The following is a 17,294-nucleotide window of genomic DNA, read 5'->3' as shown; positions in this document are numbered from 1 at the left end:
AGCATCCTGTTAGGAGTTCTATCAGCATTGGCAGGGGTTTCAGCATTTCACCACCAAGATGGAGATTACCCCCATCCTGGGCAACAGGTGTTTTGAGTGTTCTGAAAAGCCCAAACAGCCCAAACTTTGCCCAACAAAGCCTCTCTGTGCCCTGGGTTGGCACGAACCATCATCTTTCTCATGCTATGGATTTTGTTCTCTAAAGTTTTTACATGTGGAGTCTTTCCTTCGGTGTTCAGGTACTGTGGGACTAAAGGTTAGCTTGGGCAATGGGGTCTAACCTTCCTCTCCCACAAGCCCACCTTAGTGACACAATTTGAGTAGAAAAATGCAAACAGTTTCAAATCAAGTCTGTTGGCCTCCATCTTTCAACCAGATGGCCACCCCTAAGACTTTTACTAAATAAATTCTGGAGATTTCCTTAGGAGGGTCAATCTGATGAGTAGTACATTCAGAATACAGGAATCCTAGGCATGGCAGCGTTCTGTAAGGGGAATGCTGCCTCAGCTCGCAAATTTTGACTGCAGCTCTCAGCTAATTAAAATATCTATTTATAATAGTATTTGGAGAGATCCTTGAACTTGGGTTTTAAAAACAGAAACCAAAAGAAATAGTAAGAAGGAATCCCAAGGACAACTTGAACCACACATATCTTAATGCATAATTAACATGGATATTATATACATAAAAAAGTACCACAGTGGTTCCCCTAAAAACATTTTTTTTTTCAGTTCCTTCCCCTTACATTCCTTTTGTAGGTGTGCCTAAGAGAATTGTCTTTGTTTTTGTAGGGTGTGCTTTATCTTAGTGTAACTCCCAAGTTCACAGGTGATACCCTGCTGTGAGGGTCTGTGTAGGATGTCACCACCTGTGACATGGCTCTTATTAATGAACTGCAGAACACTCTCGATCTTGGTATATATACTAACTCAAAGTCCATACCACATCCTAAGCCTTTAGAGATATTACTTTCCTCCAGCGTTCCTTGCTAACTGCCTGCTTCAAGTTACTTAATTCTCTGGAAAAGATTTCTTGTTTCCTTAGCATGGCCTTGGAGATTTCTGTTTCTCTTTGAATACTTTCTGCCTACTGCCTCCATGTGCTGCTTTCTCTCTTTATTGCAGAGTGGAGGAAGTGTTGATATTTTGTTCCAACAAAAATTTTTTGAATATCTATTATATCAGCCACTGGGCCAGGTTGCCATGTGAAAGAGTAAGTTCCAAATGTAATCTGAGTTGAAAACAAATTGCACTGTTATGCAGAAACATGCTCACCTTGATCTCTTCTGGGCACCCTCCCTGGTTACAACAACTCAGACTCTAACCTTTAACAACTTTATGCCCACAATGGAGGCTAAACAATCACTGAAGAGCATAGTTTATACAAGAGAAGTATTGGAGAAAACTTAATGGTTGCAGAGATGCTATTTCCTCCAATGATCAGTTCCTTCCTTTCTCCAGGCCTCTTTGCTAGATAAATTCTCTATCCAAAAACAGCCCAACTTTAAGTGCTCTGAAACCCTGTTACTGTTTGCAGCTTATTGCATTGGATGTGGATTCCTGACCCAAGATAAGCCAACCACATATAGTCTAAAGGTGCAGAGACTACACTGGTTATCTTGGGAGCTTGGATGGGAAAGGGAACTAGCTGTGAAAGCTGAGACCTACATTCTGTGGCCTCTGTGATGGGCCACATGCAGACATTGCCAGGTAAGCCATCAGCACAGGGAGAGAACAAATAAATGTATCTGTCTTAACCAGAAATCTGTGTACAAAGAAAAGTCTCTCAGTAGTGAAACAAGAATTCTGAACCAAGAACCTAAGACCTTATTTGGTTTTGAGGCTTGAATTTATGCTATATATGTGGTCTAGAAATATTTGAGATGAGATACTAACGAAAAATGTGATTATGGGCCATGATGTCATACAGCCATGAACCAAACACAAAACTCTCTGTTGAGTCATACCCTCAGCCCAGACCACAGAGGGTTCCCATAAACAAAGCCACACTGAAGACAAGCTCACCAACCCAAATTACAAAATATATTAGGAATATTAGAATATTCTCATAATGGAGAATAACAGATAGAATATGTATCAGGATTAGATTCCCAAAAACTTCAGATAGTAGATCTATTGTAGAGGGACTACAAATATGTTTAAAATGATTAGAGACATAAAATAAGAAATTTAAAACATAATAAATGTGTAAGATATCATGTAAAAAGAGACTACAGATCTGAAAAAGAAAAAATGATTTTTTAAAAAGAAGTAATAACTATAGTCATTTTTAATGGATTAGATATAGCTAAAGAGAAAATTAATGAGCTGGAAGAGAAGTCTCATTCTAATTCAGAATGTATGAGAGAGTAATTAAAGATATGGAAGATAGAATGAGAAATAATATGATTTTCAAATACAGAATAGAGAATGATGAAGAAGAATCAGTCAAAAAGGAAAGATATAAAATCGTATGATTGAAAGATAAAAATCGTAAGACTCAGGAAGCTATGGCAAGCTGGGAGCTGACTGAGAATAAATCCAAACCATGAGTCCACTAAAATGAAAATGCAGGACACCAAAACCAAAAACGTTCTTAAAGCAAACACAGAGAAAAGACATATTTCCTACAAATGAAATACTATTACCAGGCAGACTTTTCAAAAAGCAACAACAGAACCCAAAAGTCAATAAGGCAATATACCCAAAACAGTAAGAGAAACTGTCACCTCTATATCCACTTAAATTATTATTCAACAACAAAGACAAAATTCTATTTTGTTTTAGTTAACAAAGACTGTCGAGAAGGAGTCTCTAAAGGATTTATTTCAAGTAGAAGAAAATTGAACCAAAAGGGAAGAAGTGAGATTCAGGAAAGGGCAGTAAATTTAAACAGGCCCTGTCTGTGGAAAATAACGATAATGTTGACAGATTTTAAGGGTGTATAACAATGCGGAACTGCAATGTTGAACACCAGTGATATATAAGAATGGTGGGAGATGGGCAGCCCGGGTGGCTCAGTGGTTTGGCGCTGCCTTTGGCCTGGGGTGTGATCCTGGAGACCCAGGATCCAGTCGCACGTCGGGCTCCCTGCATGGAGCCTGCTTCTCCCTCTGCCTGTGTCTCTTCTCTCTCTGTGTCTCATGAGTAAATAAATAATAATAATAATAATAATAATAATAAAGAATGGTGGGAGATGATTGGAGGTGGGTAGAAATGTTTAATTATTTTATATTTTTTAAAGTCAAGTATGATAAAAACGTAAGTGTAACACCCAAAAGGGTTGTGTGTATATGCAGGCATACAAATGAGATGTATGATGACTATGTCAGTAGAGGGGATAAAAGAAAACTTGATTAGTCCATTAAAAGACAGGAAAAAAGAAAGCAGAGATCATGTAAGCAAGGTAAATATAAAGCCCAAAATAAAATGGCAGAAATAAATCCTAAATAAATGTAAATGGACTAAATGTGTTGGTTAAAACAGAGACTAATTTGACAAAAAAAAATAATCTATGTGGTTTATATGACACTCATGTGAAATAGAAGGGTAGAGAAAAGAACAAAGGTGAAGGAAAGGGAAAAGACCTACCAAGCTAAAAAAAGAGGGGGCAGGGTTAACAGAATTCCATTTGTACTCGAATTTAGGGCAAGATTCACGATTAGGGATAGATATTCCGAAATACAACAATTCTAATATATTCCTAATAGCCTCAAATAAAAGGCGAACACTGAATTCACAGGAGGAGCTGTGAAATGTACGTCCTAGACATTTTTACACGGCCCTTCAGATAGTTAAAGCAAATTTTAAAAATCAGGAAGACCATCTGAAGAAGTCATTTTTGTAATGACAGTGACCGGGGCCTGGACAGTGCTTCGATTCCAGCTCAAAGGGTCCCTCCACCTGAACCCCCCCTCCCCGGGACGCCTGGGGCAAGGAGGGCCCGGCTCCCGGAGAGCGGGCCTCCGCGGCCCACTGCTGGCGGCCTGGCCGTGAACTCTCCCACCTGCTTCTGCGGCCGCTGCGGGCCGCTCCGGCGGCCCGATCCTCCCACGCAGCGGCCGCGGCAGCAAGCCGCGTGCCTCCCACGCTCGCCGGCGGCCACACGGCCACGGAAAAGTCCAGGGGCTCTCTCGAGCCCACCTCTCTCCCTCGCACATCCACGGGGAGGCGGGCTGCAGCAGGCGGGCTGCAGCAGGCGGGAAGGCGGCGCTGCTCCTCCCCCCCCCCCCCCCAGCGGCCTCCTCCTCCGCCGCCCCGCTCGGCCTTCCCGCACTCGCCAGCCTCGGCAGCGGAAGCGCGAGGGGCTCCTTCTCAGAGACGTGACTCAGCGTCCGCACACGTGACCTCCGCTCACTTCCGGGGCGGAACTGGCCCCTAGTCACGTGGCTCCTCGGAGCCGCAGGGGAGCTTGGGAAATAGTGTCGGCGGAGGCGGGAACAGTCGCGTTTCCGGCTGGTCGGTGCGTGGGCGCAGGGCCTGGGGGCTGGGGGGGCGGGGGTCGGTCTGTTGCCAAAAGGGACGTGATTAGACCGCGTAGCCGAAGAAAATGAGCAGTGGCAGCCAGAGCTCCAGTCTTTATTCCCAGTCACAGCCCCATTCATTGCACGTGAGGGACGTTGGAACCTCTCAGGACCTCGGTGTTTCCATGCAGAAAACCGCATCTCAGGTTTGTTACGAAGCGCAGTCAGGAGGAAGAGAGTGAATGGAGGGCTCCCAGGGCTCTCCGTGGGCCCCTGGCTCTGTAGCCCCTCGTCTGCACGGAGCCCAGATCCCAGCCGGGCGCACGCCGCGCTGCGGGGCCACGGGCGCTGTGGGGGCTGAGCAGCTCCTGCCGCTGGCTGCTTTGCCTGGAGCCCCTCTTTTCTTCTCCTGATCTCCCCTTCCCTATCCCCCACACCACCTCACTGGAGGGATTCTGCAGATTGATGGACCGTCACCTGGAAGGTGGAGGCAGACCCCAGATCCCTGTGTTCTTAAAGAAAGAAGGATTAATGAGCCCCTTAGAGTTGTCTCTGGGCTGCAGCTCATCTCGGTGCCTGCCCTGGCCGGGACGACAAACGGCCCGGAGAGAGGCAGGCGGCTCCAAAGCTTTGGTCATGCTGCCCCGTGTGTGACCTGCCCGGTTTGGTCTGTGATCCTCTGTGCCCATTGGTGCAGGTCACAGGCTGAGCTCCTCCCAGGAATCTGATTGTTGGCAGTTGTAAAGTGCAGGAGCCCGGATCTGTCCGAGCAGAGGGTTAAATCATGGAGTGTTTTACAAGGGCAGCTATAGGGAATGTCTTGTTTTCTCCTTATATGGCTATTTTTCTCAGTCCAGAATCCCAGGGTGTATTTTACGTGGTTGAAATACACAAATGGAGTCACAGTCTTAGCCAAACATGCTATGTGGCTTTAAAATTAACAAGCCTCTCTCTACTTCTGTACCCCAAACACACACTCACATGCACCGTTTCTGTTGAGACTGTGGAAAGATACTCCTTCCTTTGTAGCCAAAAATATCCAATGGGGTGGATTTCTATAATTCCGTTGCTTTATGCATGAGAAAGATTTCTTTTGATCAGAGTAGTTTTGCCAGCATGTGGGTCAAATTTAAGTATCAGGGTTTTTTTTGTTGTTGTTGTTTTGGTTTTTTTTTTAAGTATCAGGTTTTTAATGAGTGGCTACTGTATGTGAAGTGTGTATCTGCTGGCTCTGGGTAGATGGGCAGAACAGGGCACCAAATATTAAAATAATAATAATTAGAAAAAGTAAAGATGTTTAATGATGGTTCATGAGGACACTAGTCAGAAGGCAGGGCTTGGTGGGTAAGAGCATGAACTTGCCCCAGGTGCTCAGGGGAAGGAGAAACCTATTTAGACTAAGGTGATCAGGGCAGCTTCCATGGAAGAAGTAGAGGTTTGAACTACATGGATTTGGTTAGGTCAAGAGGAGAGGGGGAGGCATTTTAGTGGCAGAGGCCTCAATGAAATGCCAAAGAAGGAGAATGAAGGGGATTTTTAAAGGAGGTGACCTAATAATCCAGAGTGACTAAAGTACATAGTTCATGGAGGAGAAGCACTTTGGGAGGGAAAGGTAGATTAGGGCTGGAAGTGGCCTGGGAAGTCAGGCCAAGGAGCCAGGATTTTTACTGCATGATAAAGGGGAGGCATTGAAGGTTTCTGGGTATTTATTTTGATCTGAAGCAGTCTGGGCACCGGGATTCTCAACAATTTCTGCTTCCAAAACTTCACTTACTTATTTATTTACTTATGTATTTATTTTTGATCATCTCAGCAAATATGACAACCTAGAAAATGAAGATTGGATTAGTTAAATATGATCTTTAGGTATTAAAAGTAAGAAAGACTCTTTATGGAGAGTTCCTTTAATGGTGATTTCATAAATGAAAAATGCAGTGCTTATTACTGAATACAGTTCTTGGCCACACCTTCTGGAACACAGATTATGAACTCAGATTTTGCAGGGAGAAGTTGATTGACCAACTTTTATTCTTTGTGGGCAGAAGGGGAAATACTGGAGGAAAAATCTGGCATTGGATTCAGATCCAGAAACCCCACATGTTGAGCAAATTTAGATGAAAATTTGCATTTCAGGGGCATTTTGGAAACAATAAAATCTGCCATGAGAATTATGCTCCCCAAAGCCTACTTTCTGAGTCTCATTTAATCTCCACTTGAGTTTTCTTCCAGAGATAAAGCTGGGATTATTATGTCTATTATAAATGTGAAGAAATTGTCAGAAAGTTCCAATGACTTTCCCAGACTGACACAGCTAGTTTGTGGTGGAGCAAGGCTCTCGGGAACGTGGAGGGGGTCCAAGCAGTGTCCTTGCAATAGCGATTGGTAGTATGTGGCCTCCAGTGGAACAGAGGCCCAATGTATAGTCAGCGAGGCAGCTAAATTAGACAGGCCGTCCCAGCCAAGGTGAGTGAGAGGCAATGACAAAGTGACGGGGGACAGTCCTTGTGAGGAAGAGCTTGAGGATGCTGGCCGGTGGAAAGAGTGATACCACCAACCCCCAAACAACAACCTCCATAGACCAGACAGGATGGCACTCTCAGGAAAGGACTCCCAGGCACAGATGCTACGCTGAGAGGTTGAAGGCACTTGGTTCCCTAGAGATCTTGGGCAAATCACTTGATTTTTCTGAGCTTCAGCTTCCTCCTGGGCAAAATGAAGTGAATTATAATCCCCAAGGGCATGGTGTTAACAGAGATTAGCTGAGAATGTTGGGGCAAAGCATGTGGCTCAGTCCCTGGGACACAGCCATGTTAATACAGATTTTTTTGAATCAGTGCCATCAAGAGCTATCAAGCAGGTGAGCTAGAAAGGATATGGAGACCTGAAGTTTGTGTAAGGACGAGGGTGGCATTGGGTTTACATTTAAGAACAAAAGAGGGGCTAGGCTATAAGGGACTGGAGCTCTTTTTTTTTGTTATCATTTCTGATCTATCATTGAAACTCAGGCAGGAGAAACACGAGTGTGTGCATGTGCATGCACACACACACACACACACACATGCACACATTGGGCAAAACTAGTGACTACCTTCTGCTGAATGCATGTTATAGGGGAGCAAGGTGGATCATGGAAAAGGCTTTTGCTCACAGATGCCTGTTTGTGGGTTTATCAAGGATCATTTATTTAATGGTGATGCTTTTTTCCAGTTTTAAAACCTAAAATATTTAGCACTTGCAAGGGGGAATGCTAGGCTTCCAGGTTACTTGTGTAGGTGTTGGGTATGTGTTAAGTTAGGGAAGTGTGATACCTCAAGTCATCTCTGATACAAGATTAGCATCGAAATACATGAGGTCACAGGATGGTGAAGCCAGAGAGGTTGGGGAGAAAAATCAGGATTTATATTAGCTCTATATAATTGTTCACTATCAAAATATATATTATTTGCAAATGTTTATTGTAAAATCCATTGTGGAATACAACTCATTCTCAGCTCTGGAGATCAAAACCATTATTATGTATTGTCATGCTGTTATTAATGCCATAACATACCCTTACATTTTAATATCTTTGATAATTCTAGTATTTATTATGACTGTCTAATTCATATTGGTTGGTTGTATTACTAACATTTATTGAGATTGTTGAAGAGCAATGGACATAATGGTTTAGCAAGAATCATGGCGGTGAGTATACTGAAGAGTATAGAACCTGGCCAGTTACAAACATGTTAGCCGATTTAATAAAATAGTTCTTAATTGCTTGAACTCTTCCAGAATCACATTCTTGCTGTTTTTTTCCTGTGTAAATTCTTGAGCTACGTTTCTATTAAGCAGGACCTGGTGTCAGAGTCCTACCACATTATTTGCTTTGCATTGTTCTTTTAAACATTATTAAGTGGGCTCAGTACCAAGAGGACCACATTTATTGGGCCACTTAAAAATAGGAATCCTCTTTAGTTCCCATCACCTATGTCACCTATAAAGAGTATACTTATCACGATGAGCCCTGAGTAATGTATAGAACTGTGGAATCACTGTATTGTACACCTGAAACTAATATAACACTATGTTAACTATACTGGAATGATTATAAAACACTTAAAAATGGTTGAATCACTATATTGTACATCTGTAACTAATATAACACTGTATGCTAACTATACTGGAATTAAAATTCAAAAATATATTCCTTTTTACTTAGAAAAAATGGAATCCTGTTGAGGAGAGACTGGCAGGATGCAGTGGAAGAGGGTCTTTGGAAAGCACACACAGCTCTGTTCCTTACCTTTCTTTTGGATCTTTTCCTATGGTAGTATTTGAGGCACCTAAGCTACCTACCCACATCTCATAGTGAATTTGAGGGAGCTTTCAAGAAGTCAAAATCCTGCTATCTTAATACTAGGGCTGTTTTATAAGTTTGCCATTAGGAAGAGTCAAGGTCTTGTTTGAGTTTCCAAGAACGATGTGATGCCCTGGCAGCACTCAGATGTATCCATCTTAATTGCACTTAGGCTTGTTCGGGAGCTGGGATGCATGGCTAGCAGAGGCAGACCCAGCTATGGGGAGAGCACTCGCTGCTCACCAGGGAAAACCGTGCCATTTATTCTGAGAATGTGCAGAAACAGCATTTGATTGGGAAGAGGCCTAAGGTCATTTATCTCCCACTTTTAAAATGATGAGATCGATGTGTCTCCCCAGTGGGCTGTCCCCCTTCTATTCAGCAACAATACACTACTTCTTTTCAAAGAGAAATATGCTTCCAATAAGGGGGAAGGGAGGCAGGGGGTGGTAGCAAAGGGGATCAAGCAACTTTCATTGAAGGATTCATTTTTGATTGAAATATTTTGTTCTAATCTCCAACTTCCTTTTTAACTTGGCAGAAGAACCAAAAGAAAAACAATGTCCCTCCTTAGCCCAGTTTATGGCCTGCCAGAGCAAGAGGATCTGGTTACTTCTTCCAAATTGTATACGTTGGGTTGTTTGATACATTCTTTTTTTTTTTTCTTTTTAAATCTATTGCTCATATACATAGGGTTTTCTTTTAATGGCTTGTCAAAGTGGACTTTGGTGAAAAACCACAGGAGAAAAAAAACAATGAAAAATATAGATCAAATAATTTAGCTGGCGATTTAATACTTTTTTTTTTTTTTTTTTTTTGGTCCTTGAGTATGTTGTGGAATTCTCTGCAAGTGATACATCCTGTAACTGTAGGCAGATGTAATCCCCTGGCCGTGATACCAGGGAAGATTTCCCTTCACGTTGGAGACATTTGCAGCCATTTTGTTCCCTCCCACAAAGAGGAAGTGCACAGGGAGGAGGACATTTGGGCCCTGTGCATTCTCTGTAATGTTCCATGGTTGTGTTTACAATTCCCAGGGTGCCCTATGAACCTGGCCTTGGAAGGGAAAGAACCCCAGGGTGTTGTGACCTGGGGTTGGAATCTGGGGAGCGCCCATAGGGGCACGTTCTCCTCTCAGAAAGCCCTTTCTCCTTGCTGCCAGTGGGCCTCATTGTTGCTTTGTGAGCCTCCCTCAAACTCAGCTCCTCAAGGACACAGTGTGGGGTGGACTCTCCCCAGATCCAGTCTGCTCATCTTGGTATTCTGTGCATTGTGTCCTAAGAGGTCACCGTTTGTGTTACATTCATTTGGATTTCTGCCTTTTCTCCATAAATATGTTAAAAACATATTTTCCCCCTCATGGTGGGGAATGTTCTTTCTAGTGGCGTATAGGAGATAGATTCCATCTGCTTACCCAGACCAGAAATAGCTTGAGGGTTGTCTTGTTTGCGGCCCCCAGAAGCACACCCGAGACAGTGATTTGAGGGCAAATGGCTTATTGAGAGAGGGTTACAGGAGATGCCAGCAGACAAGTGGGGCAGGGAGGAAGGGAAGGAAAGAGGCCACCAAGCTAGTGACCACTATGGGCAACCGGGTCTTAATCCTGCCGGGAAAGGTTTCTCCACCTCAGTGCTACTGACATTTGGAGCTGGAGAACTCCTAGTTGTGTGGGCTGCCCTGAGGATTGGAGGAGGTTCACTAGCATCCCTGACCTCTACTCACTAAATGCCAGTGGCAACACACCCAACACGTGATGATCGAAAGTGTTTTCAGATGGTGCCAACTGCCCCCTGGGTGGGGGCAAAATGGCCCATGGTTTGGAACCATGAGAGCCACAGGGACCTCTGGGCAAGACACAGCTGCTAACCATCACAGGTCTGGCTGGCATGCACTGAGATGAGAAGGCTGAGGTGATGTACCACCACTGGGCTCTGGAGTTTCTGCTGCCCCCTCTTCTAGAAGCTGAGGAGGGAGCAATCTGGCAAACTGCTATGTCAAAAATAGCATAAACTGAGTGGTTTATAAATACAAAAATTTATTTCTCATGGTTCTGGAGGCTGGAAATCTAAGATCGGGGTCCCGGCACTGTCGAGTTCAGACCGCAGACTGCTGACCTCTCGTATCTTCCTGTGGTGGAGAGCAGAGACAGGAAGCAGGGCTCTGGTGACTTTTTATGGCACTTATCCTATTCATGAGGGCCTCACCCTCATGACCTCATGTAATCTTATTCTCTGTCCAAAGGCCCCACTTTCTAATACCATCGCATTGGGAGGTAGGATTTCAACATAGGGATCTGGGAGGAGAGACTAGTATTCAGTCCATACAGGGGACATTGCCACCTGATTATTCTGTGGGTACCTTGAATTCAATAAGTCTCAAATAGAACTACTGATCTCGCTCCAAAGGATCTGCCCCCTTCCCGTGATCAATTTCCAGTTGATAACACACCTACCTGCAAAGATTCTGCAAAGCAGAATCTCCCACCCAATAGGGCCCATTCCACCTCCAGTATTAGATCTGTCTCCTCCTTGCGACCTCCCGCTGCTTTAAGGCAGGTAGCCTTGCTCATTCATCCCTCCAACATCACCATGGCTTCCACGCTGACCTCCCTCCTCTGAGCCCTCTCTGATTCTTCTTTCCAAAAGGCAATATGTCCATCATCATATTCTATTTTAAAATTTAAAAAATCATTTCCACCACTTTCTGAATGAACTGTGAGTACTTTATCCAGGCGTCCCAAGTCCTTTGTTACCTGAGAAGGGTGACTGTCCGAGTGATTTAGAGGCAGTATGCCCTGGGCTCAAATCTCAGTGACTCAGGTAAATTACCTGGCCTTTCTCAACCTCAGTTTCTCCAAGTGAAAAACAGGGACCAACAGTACACAGTGAGTACACAGTGAGTCATCTATAAAAAGTACTTTTAACAGGTCTTGGTCCATCTTAGGAGGTCGATGAAGGTTCTCCATCATTGTTATTGCCTGACTTCCAGCGTTGTCATGAGTGTGAAGTAAGGTGACACTTGTGGAAGAGCTCTGCCCACCATATGGTCTTACTACTGCATCCTGTTCCTCATCTGTGGCACAGAATTGTTGGCTCCGGGCTAGGTAGGGAGTGGGGACACAGGAAGGATCAGCACATTGCCAGCACTGGCACATGGATCAGGAGGCAAGGCCCCCAGGGGGAATGGACACATGGAGCGTGCCTGGGTGAGGAACAGAGTTTTGGGTCTCTGCTCTTCCAGCTCTGAGCTCTTATGAGTTGGGCAAAGCACCAATTGACTCATCAAGTTTTACATTGGCTGCGGAGCTTGAAATGCCTCCTGTCCAAGAACTCACCACTCTTTCCTGTGAGCCTCCTTGGGAGCACAATGAAAGGATCTAGAGTGTTCCCAGGACACACTTCTGAGTGACTGAACTGGTGGAGAATGTGCAGAGCCCTTATTGTATACAGATGGCACTCTGTATGGCAGCTGGGGCTGGCCAGAAAAAGTACAGGCTGGCAGGCCAGAGTGGGTCGTTCATGTTCTGCTCCAGGGCCCCCTACAGACATCTCTAGGAGAGAGCTGGCCAGGGAAGGGAGGCGAGGAGGTCCCCTTGGACAGGCTCACCTTGGAGAGTGAGCTGGAGGCACTGGGTGAGCGGTGAGCCACAAATGCCACATTTTAGCAAAGGAGAAGATAGTTCCAGGCTTGCAACCTCAGTAACAGAGTGTTAGCAGTGATTTCAAGGAAGGATCTAGGCCACAGCTTCGGACTGAAGGGCAGATGTGCTGGGTTCTGGTCTGATGGTAGCCAGCAGGCTCCAGGCCTTGCTTTGTACCCCATCCCGGGAGGGTCCCAGCTTGTTTTTTCTCTCCCTGCTCATCCTCTGCTCTCCTCAGCCTGGGTGGGATTGCTCCGATTTTCCCATCTCTACGGAAAATCTCTTGGGGTTCTACTTGCCAGCCACTCCTTGACCTTTGGGGTCTTGTGGTGGTGATAGCTATCTGCCGTGACCAACTCTCAGGTACCACCCCATCCTCTGCTGTTTTCTTAAACCCTGCCCAACCCTCTGGTTAAAAAAAACATCTCTTTGTTAAACTCCCCTCTTGCCTGGCTTGAGTGTGCCATGACAGATCTGGAATCCACCCTCGGCAATTGGAAGCCAGAATTCTTGACCATTCCACTATACTCATCTTCTTGGGCCACGAGTGATATCACATCTCTTTCCTCTTCTAACTAAAACCGCCTTGAGCTCCCTCTGTCTTAGGGTGGTGGAGAGCCCCATGCTCCTCTCCTCAAGAGGCCAGCAGAGGGAGGAAGCCTCTGTGAGGAGGCTGCACCTTCTCTATCGTGTCTCCATGGCTGTCACTGGGTTAAGCTGGCCTTGTACAGCCTGGCTGCCCCTGTCTCCTGCTGCCATGACGTTGTTTGCTCCTCGAGGCTGTTACCTTTTCCTGAATGAGTGACAGCACTTCCAGGTGAAAGGCGCTGCTGGATTCCACGTGTGCCATCCCACTCTGTGTCCCACTCTATTCCTATAAAAATCCCTATGAGGTATGGACTTGTCTTCATACCAGGAGTGAGGAAACTGAGGTTCACAGGGGTTAGCTAACAGACCTGCATTATTTATATTCTAGCATTCCAATTTTTAAAATGAAATATTTGCTTTTCAAATCCAGTTGCTGGCATTACAATCATCTTAAGAGCCAGCTATGGGCCTTCTGACCCAGGGACTGGCTCGCTGGTAGACTCTTCCCTCCGGTTGAGGTGCTCAGTGACCCCCGGCACTGAATCTATCCTGTATTTATCACTTTCTCCTTCCTCTCTGTTTCCTCCCCAAATCCTCTTCCTTAACTCTCCTTCCTCCTGAGTTATATTTCCAGAAGTCATTAAAGTCCAAAGTGAGTGAGCGTGTCCCATTAAAACCCTTTTTCTTTTCAAACAGACCGTGAACCTTTCCAGATTCCCCCTTGCATCACCCCACTCACCATTCAGCCACATTTAAGCCCACTGCTGACAGACAGACTTCCGCTCTTCCCAAATGTTGCCCTCCCCAGCCAAGAATATTCTGTGCACACATTGTTGCTGGAATGGTAACATTTGCAAAGTCTTAACATTCTGAGTCTCATATCCTCGAGGATAATTCTTCTCGGAGTTGTAGCTGGACAAATCCTCACTGAAGGGTGTGAGTTCCGAAGATCATGGAATGTAGGGCTAGGAGGCCTCTTGGAGACCTCAGGGTATCTCCGCTCCAGATGGATGAGGAACCTAAATCTGTAGAACTCAGGGGACCTGCTCACGGTTCACCACTAGCTAAGCCTGAAACGGGGCCTGGGCCTGCCGAGCCTCAGGCAGGGCGTAGCACCTTTCGACCATCTCGCATCTTCTCATGACTGTGAGAATTGTCATGACAGTGTCTCACTGTCTCATGACAGTGTCTCTGGAGTGTGGGAGAGTGTATTGAGCAGGGAAGGGTCTGGGGGAGTGAGGGCAAGTAAGGCTTCCACCTCAGCTCTGCCACTTACTCTATGCCTTTGGGCAAGTTCCTGCATTGGTCTGAACCTCAGTTTCTTGTCTATGTTGTAGGCTTGCTTTTTTTTTTTTTTTAAGATCTATTTATTTATTTGGAGTGGGGGGGGCAGAAGGAGAGACTCTCAAGCAGACTCCACGCTGACCATACAGCCTGATGTGGGGCTCGATCTCACAACCTTGAGACAGTGACCTGAGCTGAAACCAAGAGTTGGATGCTCCACTGACTAAGCCACTGGGGCAGCCGTAGGCTTGCTTATTTTGAAGATGTGAGGATGTAAATAATCTAGGGGGGTAATTGGTGCAGATATAAGTCAGGAAATGTTGCCTCTCCTCCTCACACTCCTTTGTTCTCCAAAAAGCAATATGCTGGTCAGCCTGCCCCCCAAGTGCAGTGCTCACCCCTCGTGGTGATAGCCGCTGCTGTTGCCTGTGAGGGCTGAACCCCCAGTGCTGCGCTGTTGGGCAAGAGGGAGCTCCTAATGGGAATCTGGCGCCTGCAGAGGCCTTCAGGATGCTGGCTGCCTCAACGTGGCTGCAAGTCTTCAGCTCACAAGCTTTTTCAAGTGATGAGTTTTAAGGCACGGTTTCAAAATTATTCCATCAGAAGAGTTTTGGGTCTACAGATGAGTGTAAATCTGGACGTCTCTTCCCCCAGGTATGTTGCCTTTCATATCATTGACACGTTCATTTACTTGCCCCTGTTAGCATTCACATCTTACTTCCAGGGCTGAGCAGGCCTTTGTCGAGGGGGAGAGGGTTTGGCATTGATTCCCAGCACCGGTAACCTGGCCTGACCCTGCCCTTTCCTGCCTCCTGCAACAAGTCCTCCTTTTTCTTTGGGGCTCAGTGCTGTTTTTCAAAGTGTGCTGGTGAGGCCTTCCTATTTTTGAGCTCATGGAGGGGTATGGTCTTTCTCCTGATCCACATCCGAGCCCAGGGTCCAGCCTGCATACTGAAGGTTGGTTTTGATACTGACTTTGTAGACAGCAGCCAGTCTGTGGCCAGAGAGGGTAAACCTGCTCAGAGTTCCTGGGACTGCCTCCTAAGGACCATTGTCTTGCCACCTTGAGACTGCTCTCAACGAGCTCTCTAGCCAGTAGGGGAAAGGTCGGTAATAAGTAATCGCTACCTTGTGATGAATGCTATCATGTGGGACAAATCCTCACTGAAGCCAGAGCTGGCATGAAGGAGAAGGGAGTCTGTATCTGCATTCAGAAGTCAGTGAGGGCTCCCAGGAGAGGTGACATTTAGATTGGATTCTCACAAACCAGCTAGGTGGGGAGGGACAGTCCAGGCATAGTGAATCCCTATAAACACCTTTTGTGTTCTCCAAAGATCCTTTCCTCAACAGCCTCTCCTTGTCCCAGTTCTTGACACGGAGCTCCTAAATCCCGTGGGATTTCCTAGGTGATAGGAACATCTTTTGTTCTGCAGTGACTCTTGGTGGGCCTCTGGACAGCTTCAGGATGGGATCTGGTCACCACAAAGACCAAGCCTTATTTAGAAGCCTGGAACTTTCTGCCCCACTCTCTGACTCCTGGAAAGGGAGAGGGGCTGGAGATTGGGTGAATCACCAATGGCCAGTGATTTAATCCATTCTATCTATATAATGAAACCACCACGAGAATCCCTAAATTGGGGGGTTTGGAGAGCTTCTGGGTTGCTGGGAGGGTGGTGCACCCAGAAAGGGCAGAGGGCACAGAAGCTCTGTGCCCATTCACCCACATCCTGAGTCCTGTGGGTTGTTCTAGCAAATTATCAGATTCGAGGAGGGGGCTGTGAATTGAATTTATAGCTTGTCAGAAGTATCAGGGACAATGTAGGATTTGCAACTGGCATTTGAAATGGGGGCAGTCTTTAGAATGGAGCCCTTAATCCATGGGATTTGATCCTATCAGGTAGATAGATAGGGTCTGGATAGGGGGAACCAAAGGACTCTCAAGTGGAACCCAGGGAATCAGAGGACTTGGTTTTGGTGTGGAAAAAACATAGAGGTGTAGTGAGTACAAACAGTCCAGAGTGAGTGGGTTAATGTGGTAGACAGAATCATGGCCCTGCACGGTGCCAACATCCTCATCTCTGGACATGTTACCTTAGGTAGCAAAAGAGACTTTGCAGATGTGATTAAGGATCTTGGGATAGGAAGATCCTTGAGCTTATCCAAGTGGGCCCAGTGTCATCACAAGGGTCCAAACAGGTGGGGGGCAGAAAAGCCGACAGAGGGAGAGGGAGAGAGGGCCACAGTGAGGGGATGCAGGCAGCTTCTAGGGGCTGGAAAGCACAAAGAGCAGATTCGCACCTGGAACCTCCAGCAGGAACACAGCCCCACTGACACCTTGATTTTAATCCAGGGAGACACATTTTGAACTTCTGACCAGCAGAACTGTAAGATAATCAATCTGTGTTGTTTGAAGCCACTAAGTTTGTAGTGGTTTGTTATAGGAGCTTCTGGAAGCTCAAGCAATGCCTGTAAAGGGCTCGGAACAGAGCTTGGCAGATGGGGAGCGCTCCCTAAGGTTGCTCATTGTTGTCATTCTGTCCATCAAGTTGGAGGTTAGACTCAGCCTCCTCTGAGTTGTTGAAGGAAAACAACAAGGACACCACCCACCAGCAGCAAGTTCCTGACATTCAGGAGGAGGGGACAGATGACAGGTAAAGAAGTAGATAGATATTAACAAAGAGGAAGAAAGTAAAGGGGTCCGGTGCAGCCAGCCAGGCTCCTGGGGTTAGGGTCCATTATACTAAGTGGCAGAGTTGGTACAGTTCTTTTGAAGAGGTGACGTTTGACAGAAGCCTGATTGCAGAAGGGATAGGGCCAGATGGGACTCCCCAGGTAGACGGAGCAGCCAGTGTGAAGGCCCGGAACAGGGAGAGCAAGAGGCTCTGTGCGGTGGGCAGGGAGCACCTGAGGAGTGTGGGGATTGGAAGGTGAGGGTGCAATCGGAGGCCTCCGAGGTCCTAGTAAGAAATTGGGATTTTATC

The 17,294-nt window shown here is 46.0% G+C and overlaps 1 protein-coding gene across 2 annotated transcripts in view; it reads left to right on the top strand.

Annotated features, from left to right (window-relative positions):
* CCDC171 (coiled-coil domain containing 171) overlaps nt 1–17,294 on the top strand; it is a 396,084-nt gene that overhangs the window by 346,364 nt on the left and 32,426 nt on the right. The gene's annotated exons all lie outside the window — the stretch shown is intronic.

Source organism: Nyctereutes procyonoides, unplaced genomic scaffold (assembly GCF_905146905.1).
Source record: "Nyctereutes procyonoides isolate TBG_1078 unplaced genomic scaffold, NYPRO_anot_genome, whole genome shotgun sequence".
In the NCBI taxonomy this organism is placed as follows: domain Eukaryota; kingdom Metazoa; phylum Chordata; class Mammalia; order Carnivora; family Canidae; genus Nyctereutes; species Nyctereutes procyonoides.
Note: the sequence above shows the minus strand (reverse complement) of the source record. Positions and strands in the feature narration are given on the sequence as shown.